Source organism: Callospermophilus lateralis, chromosome 9 (assembly GCF_048772815.1).
Source record: "Callospermophilus lateralis isolate mCalLat2 chromosome 9, mCalLat2.hap1, whole genome shotgun sequence".
In the NCBI taxonomy this organism is placed as follows: Eukaryota; Metazoa; Chordata; class Mammalia; order Rodentia; family Sciuridae; genus Callospermophilus; species Callospermophilus lateralis.
In genome coordinates this window covers 26,419,574-26,431,858 of record NC_135313.1, presented here as the reverse complement: position 1 = coordinate 26,431,858, position 12,285 = coordinate 26,419,574, and the positions used below count along the sequence as shown (strand labels likewise).

General features: G+C 37.3%; 1 protein-coding gene across 5 annotated transcripts in view; it reads left to right on the top strand.

Annotated features, from left to right (window-relative positions):
* Positions 1-214: 214 nt before the first annotated feature.
* Positions 215-12,285, top strand: part of Map2 (microtubule associated protein 2) — a 277,851-nt gene continuing 265,780 nt past the window's right edge. For all 5 annotated transcript variants that reach the window (XM_076865590.2, XM_076865589.2, XM_076865588.2 and 2 more), the window contains exon 1: positions 215-326. The gene's annotated coding sequence lies outside the window, so the exon portion shown is untranslated. The remainder of the gene's footprint in view (positions 327-12,285) is intronic.

Here is a 12,285-nt window from a genome sequence, read left to right as displayed (position 1 = left end):
ACGGGCTCGCGGAACCGGGCGGGACCTGCGCGGGGCGGGGAGGAAGGGCCGGGGCGGGGCGGCCGCGCTGGGAGCCCGCTGCTGGGGCGCCGCGCTCAGACTGGGCGGGCGCTCGGGCTGCGCGGGCTCTCGGCGGCAGCGGCAGCAGCAGCAGCAGCATCCTCTCTGCCTTTTCTTCCCTTCCGCTTCTTTCTTTTCCTTCTCCTCCTTTCCCCCTTCTTCCCCTGCCCTGTCCCCCCCCCTCAACTCCTCCAGAGGGCAAGAGCCCTCCAAGTCCGTGAGCAGTGGCAGCCGCGACCGCGGGTCCGTTCTGTTACTGCGCCCAGGTAAGGGATCCGTCCCCACCTCTGGTCCCATTAGAGCGCCTGTCCTTCAGCCTCGGTCTTGGCGAGGAGGGAACCTCTGCCAGGACCCAGCGGAGCGAGGTTGTCTGGTCCGCTGTGACTTGGGAGCAGTGGGAGGGTGGCAGACCTGTCCAGTCGCCCCCCTGGCGGAAGCTTGGGGCCCGACCTCTCCAGGTGTCAGTACCCAGCAGCGGAGCGAGCGCTGGCACCTGGGCTCTAGATTTGTAGAAGGGCGAATGACCTTGTTAGGTACCACTTTGAAACGACTGGAAACTTGCGCCAGGTAGGATGTGTGTTTTGAGAGCTAATATTACCTGAGCTGTAGAAAGAAGGGCCGTGAACTAGACAAAGATAATGGGGAGAAGGAATTGGAAGCCGAGGATTTTTTTTTTTTTTTTTTTTTTTTTTGCCCATCCAGGCGCAGAGAACTGCACACTGACAGGGAGGGAGGGAGGCCTTGTCAATCTCAAACCATTTATCCCTGTAATTCCTCCAGAGACAGCTGGGAAAGGAGGACTGATACATGTTTATAATTTTAGGAAGATGAAAATCGATGTCTGGTCGCGTTGGAGGGCGGGGCATGAAGAAATGAGTCCGGTTGAGATCGAGCTTCCACAACCCCCTTTTCCTCTTCTTTTTAAATGATGGGGGTGGAAAACTGTATATACTGTCCATTTATTCTTTTCTTCATTTCTAAAGGCTTTCTTTGGGTAGGGTGGGGGCTACTGTGCTGACTCCCTTCCTCCCCCAACCTGTCTTTTGTTTAGGATGGAAATTTCAAGAAAGAGTGTTTGAGGGGCCCAGGAGAGGGGAGGTGTGTGTTTGGGTGGGTGGGGAGGCGGAGGGAGTAGTAAAGAGAATGGAGTCAGAAAACACCATGCTTGAACCCTGGAAATTGATGTCCTAGCACCAGGACTTCAAGATTTTGTCAGAAAATAAAAAGCTTTGGTTAGCAACAAGCTCCTTGGTGACAATTGCTGTATACCATCTGTTGTAAGACCTTAGCATAATATGCTTCCAGAACACAGACCCTTTAAAACTGAGTCAGTTTGAAACCTTTTTGTTTAAGCGTACATATACACATATGTAAGCACACATATATAACACACCATAAACATGTTACAAAAGGGAGTAAATACTTATCGTTTTAAATTTATCTTAAAGGGTTTGGGATATTTTATGAATGAAATTTCTAGTGCAAAACAAAAAAATATTGTTGGGTGATAATATAATTTGGGATGTGAAGTAATGTTAGCAAAGAACTAACTTAAATGTTAAAAAAAAAATATTTCTTTTCAATGATGGTGTGTTAGAGGAAGGACTGCAAACTGAAATTGAGGCTTGCAACCACAGTGAGGCGATGGAGAACAAAGCCTTTTATGTGAGTCACATTATGCAAAATGTCCCTATGATGAGCTGCAGGTACCAGCCCAGTTTAAAAGCATAGCTCTGTCACCCTGTCATTTTAATGTGAGCAATTATGATTTTTCTGGCAGTCAAAATAGATTGAATAAATAGAAACTCTTTAGAATGCTTTTGATTTTATGCCCAAGAGGAAGATTACAGCCTTCCACCTGAATGTGACAAAAACACTCCTTTAGCTAAGCAAAGTGGGTTTTGGTAGAAATCCTTTTGAATTTGTAAATCATGGGTGTTTCAATCACTTTCCTCCATGCACACAAAGCATCTCCCCTTCAAGAAAAGGTAAAAAGCATTCTTTTTCTTTCAGTAATGTTATTTGTGTGTACATGTGTGTGAGTTGACAATTAATTTCCTAGTGATTTGATCTGATTTTCACAGGTTTACATCTGCTTGTCTGATTTGGATATTATCAGAGCTCTTGTGGTTCTGTGATCTGTGGTATATGCTGCTTATCTGTCATTTAATTTTGTTATATTTCACAGTTTTTATGTTATTTAATTTCCAAAGGTTTTTTTTTATTGTTGTTGTTATTTACTTGCATCAGTGGGAAATTGCTTAACATACACCAGAACATATAAGCAATGTAAAAATTGTGCTTCCATTTAAAAAATAATATTTCAAAGGCATTCATTATTTTCTTTGTTTCTCTCTTGTCTGAACCACCCACCCCTTCTTATCAAACCCGTTTCTTCCTGGCTGTGCCTGTGCTGCTTTAGGCTTCTAGTTATGTCTAGACTACCAGAAGCAGAGCCAGGATTTGTTCACTCTCTGTGACAACTCTTTCTCAGGATGACTTGTTTACAGCACCTTCTCAGGGAGGAGAGGGAGAAAGAATGTGCTGAGAGAGCATGACCCAGTGAAACTGGCAGAGCCATTACCTCATCAGAGTAGGTCCTGCAGCCTCACTGAGGGAGCAGGCATCCTCTCAGTGGAAACCAAACCCCAGAAGCACACCCATCTGGGGCAGAAGCTTTTCTCTTCCCACAGCTGCCTGCACTGATGTTGCTCTGCTGAGGTTAGAGGGATATTTTCTCTTTTATGTGTTTCTCTTCAGGGATCTTGAACTTGGTCAGAAATATGCAGCCAGAAATGAAACTTGGAACAGAATCCTCTAAGCCTGAAGGAGTAATTTCATTCCTTTACCCCTTTTGGTTTAAACCAATTTGCAAATTTTCAGAATGTCAGAAAGAAGAAAAATGCTTATTGGTATATTGCTTGTTTTATGTTGAATTTTACTAGCTATTAGATAACAGACTGGACTGTTGTGCTTTTGACAAAAACACTTGTACTGTTGGCATATAAAGTTAAGTAGTTATTACATTCTCTTGGGTGTGTACATGAAGGTAAGTTTTTCTCTGAAAGATGTGAAATGACCAACTTGGGGATTTTAGAATTCAAGTTCATAACTCTGACTGTTGAATTCTTCCCAGTGGTTAGTATCCTCTTGACAGATTACAATAAAGAATCTAAAATAACAGTTACAGTAGAAGATGACACTACCCAGATCAATACAACACTCCCAAATGCTAAAAGTAGTCAATTTAGGTAAATCACTAATTAGTAATTGCATAAACCTAAAGATAACAGTTTTGAGCTCTTGCCTTTATATAGATGTTAAAGATGCTAATAAACTCTTGCAGTCATTATCTCAGATGTGTTAGCTCTTTTTGTTTTTTCAGTTCTACATCTTTACTATTGTCTTTGCTGTGATCTACTACATCTAGACTTTCTTTATGTAACAGAAGTATTTTTATCATTTCACTAAATTTTTGTCCCTCCTCTTCACCATTCTATTTCATTTGTCATTTGAACATTAGACTTACTGTTTTCTAGGTGTTCTGGTTTCAGTGCTCAAACTTTCTTGGTACAAATTTGCCCTTTATCTTTCACTTAGGGGAGCATTCATTCCCATTTATTCATTCATTATGAGAAATGATTTTTTTTTCCTCAAAAAATTGTTAGTCCCAGGAATTGACTTCAGGCACCAAAATCAGTTGAAAAGCTACAAATTAAGATGAAGTGCATAAAGGGCCCAAATCTGCAGGCAAGTTTGGGTGGTGGGTGGGTAGGGTAGGGAAAGATGAGTAAGGAGAGCGAAGTCTCCCCTGGTTCATGTTTGTCCCTACAGGATGAAGATGAGCTTGTGTCTGTGCTGGTGGAGAGGGGAGAAATCTGTTTTGCTTTTTACCTCACTGTAACATTTTGTCCCATTCCTTCCCTCATCATTGCTTTGAACAAAGACCGTGGGTGCTTCCTTGTAAACATGATACAGGATGCTTATGGAAGCCATTCTGTAGTGAAATAAAAATTTTAAAACAATGTGAACATAGTTGACTTTTTATGAAAAACACTTTGAATCTAATTTTGAACTTTTTGAGCTTTCCTGTTGGAAAGCTAAGCTATCCTTCAAGTGGTACTACTTTAACTGTGATATCTTTTACATATACATTTTAGTGGAATTTTATGGAAATTTAGACAAAATAAAGAATTAAGAATCCTCCTTCAGTGGATTGTTGCTGTTTATGCTTATACTGTAGACATAGAGGAAAGGCTTAAACTCTTTGTTTTCCATTAAAACATACACCAGAGGGAGCAAATTCAAAGATATATGTTTTTTACCTTTTGTTATGTTAACAATCCTTTTAGAGCAAATAATTTATTTTTAAGAGCACACACCACTTGATTACTTCCCTTTATTCTTTTCCTCTTTTCTGTCCTCCCTCTTTTTTCTCCATTTTTCCTTTCCATTCTTTCTCCTTTTCTTCTTTTGCTGATTTCTTTTGATTTGTACTGGGGGGTGGGATCACTGATTAAGGGAAAATGAAAATACAGCCTGCTATGTTGGTTGAAGTTGATTTTTCATTGTATCAGTATTTCTCATTTAACATTCAGTCTATGCTAACTTCTTTTCCTTCTCCAGGTTTCAGCCCTACCATGGTACCATCTTTTCACTTACTTTTATATCTCCTAGAATTAAACAATCTTCCTTGTGTGCCAACCTTTGATCATATGCTACACCTTAAAAAGATCTTTCCAAATTAGGAAGAAATGTTACTACTTTGTTCTTCCCCCATTAATCTGTACCCAAGTTTATCCAGTGTCCATACTTTATAGATAGCTGCTCATTGCAACTGTGCCCTCATCAGCTTTCTTAAAACACTTTAGAAAAAATATGCAGGCAAAAAATGGTAGATCTGTACAACTAATGCTTTCAAACTGAAAAATTTGATTGACCATTTGACATTTCATTTTTTGTTTCACCTGACACCAAATAAAATAGTTCAACTATTTTTTTTAATTTAAAAGCTAAATGGACTAGCAAAGTCATTATGTGTCATGCAGACCATTGTCTTCTTTTTATGCTAATTAACTGATTCCACTGATATAAACCTAGTAAGTCAAGCACTGGCTATTCTAGTATCAATCAGTAAATGTTGAACCAAATTTATTTAGTTTGAAGTAAAGTATTTCTAATTATATTAGTCTGTACAACATTATTATTTGTCTTGACTCTAACTCAAAATGATTGAAAAACACATTTGACTAACCATGAGGATATAATCACTTAACTGTCTAGGTCCTTTAAATATATAGAGAGATTTCTCTATTCGTTTAAGAGAATACTCATGTCAGTATGAATCCTTTACACTTATTTATTAGTGGATGTGTAGATGGCTATCTTGTTGTGCTGTTGGAACAGTTGTGTTCACACTGCATTGCATTGTGAATGGGTGGCACTGCTACTCTATTGAATTGGAAGGAGAAAATGCTTTTGTTGACTAGAAAATGATGCAGCATCATTTTGATTGGCATTAAGGCAATTAAATGGATGCTCAGACTTGAAAATTTACCATTTTATTTGGGTATCATGCCTCTCAAAATTGGAATTTAATCTTTCATAGAGTATGTTTTTGAGCAAGACAATACTTTATATAATGTGCTACTACTTATTTTTTGTTTATGTTTGCATGAGACACTACATTCTTTTGGCCCACTATTTTCTGGCCCACTTTGTAAAACAAGAAGGTTTTTAGAATTTACTTATGCATTCTTTTCAATTTAACATGTTATTTTGTATATAGCCAAGAAAAGATCTTGTCTTCAATTTATTACATTGTGTGTGTGTGTGTGTGTGTGTGTGTGTGTGTGTATGCTTGCGTACTAGGGATCAAACTCATGACCTTGCACATGCCAGCTAAGCCCTCTTATGTTTGAACAAAAATTTGCAATCTGTAACATAATTCCTTTGCCAGGTGGAATCATAGTACCTGATTAGCCTCACAACTTGGTCCACCTTCTGTGTTTCATGAAGGGCTAAAAGGTGGTGTAGTAGGAGCATTTTTGTATGTGAGGGCATGTGTGATTATTCTCTAAGACAGAGTTAGCTAATTGTGTGTATGTGTGTGTGTGTGTGTGTGTGTGTGTGTTGTTTTCCACAGTTAAAATCAACTATTATATAATCAGTTGATTTAAAGAAAATTAAAAACTATACGATTAGATTAGGTTCCACACAGATACCTCTGGTATTCAATACAATGTTACATGAAAAACAATGATACACAAAGATCATTAAAAAAAAATCCAAGTGGATGAATTTCAAGTAGATAGCCCTTCATATCCAGGGTCTGATTCAACCAACTGCAGATTGAAAATATTTTTTATAAAAATTTCATCTGTACTGAATATGTACAGACTTTTTTTTCTTGTCATTATACCCTAAACAGTATAACATATTATACTATACTACATGTTATAAGTAATTTAGAGGTACTTAAAAGCATATGGTAGGATGTTTATAGATTATATGCAGATATCATACCATTTTATATGAGAGACTTTAGCATCTGCACATTTTGATATCCATGGTGTATCCTGAATCCAATCCCTTTTATATACTGGGGGACTAGTATATTACTATATTTTTCCTTTTGGGAGCAATTTTGTCCTGATTCCATTGTTAATTATGGAAATTTTCTAAGTTGAAATACTCATTTTATCTTTTAAAAAGGGCAGACACTTGCTTTTTCATAGAAAATGAGTTGATCTTCATTTAAATAACAGAAGCCAGCCCTGATGGAACTTTAGGAATTTCGCTAAAAGAAAGCATTAAGTACCCACTAAAAGCTGAATCCTCATGAAACAAGGAGATGACTACAACCTAGAGTTTATTTAAACCAGCTTTGCTCATCTTGTCTCAAACTGAAGCTTGCCTCATTCACAAACTTCTTGGTGAATTCTATTAGCACTGAGTGTGGACTTTGTCATTTCTTATAACATGGCCCATGATTCATGTGAGTATTTAGGGTATAATGAAAAGGAGCATTTTCTTGTTTGTTTTTAAATTCCTGTAGCTTTCAAACTCAATCGGTGATTTCATGATTTTTGTTTGTTTTGCTTGGAATAGGACCATGTTAAATGAGGGTGGTCAATATCAAAATCGGAGGTTTGAATGACTTGTACAATCCTGGACATTCTCTTTGTTTTATTCAGCTTCTTTCCAAAGAGTTTCCTGTGGATTTGTAATAAGAACCTAAAGTTCTCCATTAAAAAACAAACTGTTATTGAAAGTGAGTAAACTGACTTTTAATAAAATATTTTCCTTTTGATTTCTAATATATTTATATATTTTATATGATAGAGTAGCTTTTTGTAACCCTATTAACTAGTGGCTTAGTTGGGTTATGTGCTTACATACCTGGAAAAATAAAATAATATAGTGTAGTATTTTATAGTATCATTAAATGTAATCTTATTAAAATTAATTTTTTAAATTGACAAGTAAAAATATGCATGTATTCTTTACTTCTGTACCTCTGCCCCATAACTAAGTGGCAGTCATTATCAAAACTTGCAGGTTACATATCAATTCGAGGATGAATGCTGAGTAAAAGGGATTATCAGGAGCAAAGGCTGTGAACCTCTAGTGTATATGTAAGTAAACTGAGGCAGGGAGCAGTTTAGTGACTTCCCTGAGGTGGTTACTTGTGAATGCAGAATAGACTCAGTAATTGGAGCTCAAACTCGGGACTGACCATGAAAGACCCATCTCATTCTGACTTTCTACTCTTATTTCTGATTGTATTTCTGTTCTTTGAGCTAAGGGTGGAGTGAGGTGGCAGTCATACCTGCCCAACTTTGTGGCTCAACTGTGACTTTCACACGGTTATAAAAGAGGGAGGGACTCGGAATTTTAGGGCCATTCCAACCAACTCCATGCCATGTTCACTACTGAAAGCATGGAGACTAAATCTGATCCAGGAAACATCAGGCTCCTGCTCCAGGGCCGTTCCTGTGGTTTGGATCTCTTAGGAGGGCAGTTTGAACTCTAGGGATGTGTGCCCAGAAGGGGGACAGGAAAGCCAAGGAGCTTTTCTGTAGGCTTGAAGGTTAATTTGGTCTGTGTTTAAACTTGGTTCTGTGTGCAAGAGAACTCAACAAAAATAGCCAGGTTGAAATTTATTTTCTGATCTATAGCACCATGATAATTTCTCAGAAATAGCTTTCCGTGTGTTCCCCCAGCTTTGACATTTTTAGCTAGAGGAAGTGAGTGAGAGAGGCTGTGCTCCTGTGTCTGCCTGAATCCCACTTTCCTTCCTACTCTTGCCTGCCTTCCTGTTTCTCTGCCTACAGCACTCCATACTTCTTTCTTTCTTTCTTTTTTCTTTCTTTTTTTTTTCTTCTTCCAGGGAGACAGCAAATTAAGTAAGAATTAGGTATTGCCATGGTTACTGTGTTCAGTAGCACTACACCTGCACCCACGCTGCTTAGGCACTGTAGAATCTTAAGTTGACAAATATTTGAAAGGCATGAAGAGAATCTTGGAAAAAAAAAAATAAGCAGAAACCATGCTTAAATATTTAAAGAGAAATGTATTGCTAGTCACTGAAAACTGAAACTATATCACTATCTAGGGAGTAAAGGAATTCTAATGTTATTCTATTAGAGAATGCCATAGACTGTGTCCTAATTCTCTAGATGAACTTGTTCCATCACTCATCTGAATTGGAGTGAGATTTTTGTTTTTTAACCACTGAGTAAATGGAACAGAATTTCATATAGTATTTCCCAAACACATTGGTGAAAGAAAGAGCTATGCATACTTTTCTCTAAAGTGTCTTTAAATACAAATATAGAGGAAAACCATCTTAGTTGCACTTCAGGAATCAATATTTATGTATGAATGCTGATCCTTTCAAGTAAGCTATTCTATGCTTTTCTGGGATGTGGTTTATTTTATTTGATAGTCTGAACATTAAAATGAAGTGTAAAAAATTAAATATTGAAAGCCTTTACTAAAAAACATTCTTACTTGGAAGAATTCACTCTGATTCTTTTCCACTTGAACATTAGGCTCATACTCTCTAAGTATTTCTTATAACATGGCCCATGATTCATCTGAGTATTTATTTAATAAGTGGTTATTGAATCCCTAATATATAGCAGTCACTTTTCTGAGTATGGAAGATACTAGGAATAAGTTCTGCGCTCGTAGAACTGACATGAACTAACATAGAACTAACATGCCTCATGAGACAGAATTGAGAAGTAAAACAAACAAACAAACAAACAAACATTTCAGATACAAATGCTAAAAGAAATGTACCAGAGAGCATATTCGTGAGCTTGACTTTGGTGGGATGGACTACCTTTGGAGGCAAGAGTAAAGAAGACTGGTGAGCCATGGAATATTTGAGTTTCCAGTCAGAAGGAATAACCTCAAAGCAGAAGACACACCGCGTATTTGAGAAGCAGAAAGAATAATGGCATTAGAGTCTAATGAACCTGGTAGACAATAGTAGGACAGCAGTAAGAGCAGAAGGCTGGTGCCAGACTACCTGTGGTCCCCTTAGTCACAATGAGGAAGATGACTTTTGACTTCCAGTGCACTCTAATTTTGGAGGTTATAAAAGCAAAATTTTTTGAGAACCTCATAAAAGCTTTTGAAGATTAATTATGTCTTCTAAATCCCTCTAGGTTGATATGTGTCTTATTCAATAATGTGTTAAATCACAAGAGAGGAATAATTTAGAAAATCAGAAATCGATGGTAGAGACAGGAATAGACATCTGTTAACTTGATCTAATGTGATGTGATGTTATGGACACATGTAGCTCAAATTGTATTGTTTTCTTCAGTTCTTGGAGAATTACGTATTCAATTAATTTTGACCATTTACAATCTTTTTGTTTTTACCCCAAACTAAGTTTTAATTTAATGGGTTCAATTCTCAGCACCACATATAAATAAATGAATACAATAAAGGTCCATCAACAACTAAATATACATAAACATATACATAAATACACACACACACACACACACACACACATATATATTTAAAAAGCAACGTGAACAGAAAAGTAGAAATCCACATTTGAGAAAAGAAATCACAAAAATAATTCCATTTTCCATATGAATGTGTTCACTGGCTATTTCCCCACAGCATGCTTAGTTGCAAACCAAGTCAGGTGCCAGGTAGCAATCAATATGATACTTGAAGTGTATAAATAAGTAACAGCAGTTTATGCATTTTGCTCCTTAAAAGCAATGATCTAAATCTCCTGAGAATTTTGTAAGTGAACTGGACCAATTTCATGATGATGTTAGATCATCTGTGAGATTAATAGTCAATGTACTTCTTCATGCACACATTGCTTATACTAAAATATTTAACATACTTCTCAGTTATTTGCAGACTTAGTGTCATGCTCCATTGAATTTAGCATTAAGCACAGGTTTCCAGACTTTTGATTGATGGTACTTTGGGCATCTTTTAAAGCTGTTTACTTTTCCTCAGTGTAGCTTTAATAGAAAACAAAACTAATTTTTATTTCTTCATGTAATGTTATCTACTGGGCATTTTCAAAATATCACATGATTTAGGATAAGTTAGTATTTCAGTTTAAAATGAAGTGTTGGAATACTGTTGGTTTTTCTTTGAGCTTCTTTTCTTGACTTCCATTTCAGTTTGTTTTTATGATTATTTATGATTTACATTACTTTAATCTGGAACCATTAGATGCAAGTAACTCTAGTTAAGTATTAAAAATATGAATAAGAATTCACCAAATATTTCAAATATATATTAACCTCTGAATGGCATTCTTGGATATTGGTATCATTATTTATATTATGGATATTGAGATATCATTAAACATTAAATGTAGAGTAAAATGTTGTATCAAAGGATTGATGAAAGGGGTTTAAGAAGAAACACAGTAATTAATTTCCTTCTATATGTATAATCCTGCTTGTGCTATATAGAATACCAGGTATACAGCATATTGCTTTCCTCTAGTTGATACTAGTGTAAAAAGAATATAATGCATAGTAAGATAAATGGTGAAGAATGTAAGTATTAAGCAAATTCAGAGGGGGTAAATTTGTTACCATGTGCAGAAGTCAAAAAAAGCCTGATGTGGAAAGTGGCATGGGGAGTGGGATTCTTAAGTGGCTGAATTTGGAAAAGCACCCAGATAGGAGGACGGTAGCAGAAGCAAAGTCACAGAGGTGACAATGAGCAAAGCAAACTAGACTACCAGCAATGGAGGGCTCCTTTTGGAGAAGAGTGGCATGAATAGATCGTCTTAGATTTGTAGAGGTCTTTTAATACTGGGTATGGTAGGAGTTTTGGTTTTATCAAAAGGCCTTCCGATCAGTGAAGGATTTCGACCTGGAGAATGGCAGGAGCCATGTGATGTATTAATGATTAGCAAGACAAATGTGAGGGGCCACAGCAGTAGGCCTAGAATTTCTACAGATGATGTGGTATGGGGATCCATCCTATTTAGAGAGGGAGGCTGAGGGACTTATTTGGAGGTACAGTTGCACACATTTTCACATACAATGAAGAAAATATCCATGCCATAGAATGGAGATGTGTGATGGTGATGGAGATGAGGCATAGAAAGACAGACTGACTTGAGGAAACCAAAAGAACTGGAAGCCATGTAGAGGTGTGGTCAGGAGGTGAGTAATGTAAGCTCCTTTGGAGTTGTGTCATGTGCATGCAAAATGTGTATTTTTAAAAGAAGATTGGCCATGGAAAAAAAAAGCAAAAGGATAAAGACTATTTTCTACGCATTTTTCTTCCATTTGACCTTCAGACTGTAATTTGCCAACCTCTGACATATATTGTCATGTTTGAATCTGAATCCAGAAAATGTCCTTGACGTTGTAAGAACCGTGCTCTTAAAAATTCACAAATAGGTGAAACCTAAGTAAAAACAATTGTTAGGATTTCCTTTCAAGAAGATGAGTGAGTGTGTGTGTGTGTGTGTGTGTGTATTTGGTGGGGGTGCTTTAGATTTCCCTTAAGTCAGAGCATAGTAGAAACTGGAGACCTTTACCTAAGCCTCTAGTTTGTTTTTATTGTATGGGCACTGGTTTTATTTCCATTTTTTCTTGTCCTCTAGTAGTCTCAGAATAAAATTGTGCCCCACTTCCAGTAACTATGTAGAGCTTACGTTATTCATTTCACATAGTAAGTTTCTCACGCTTTGTTTCCTTGCTTATGACT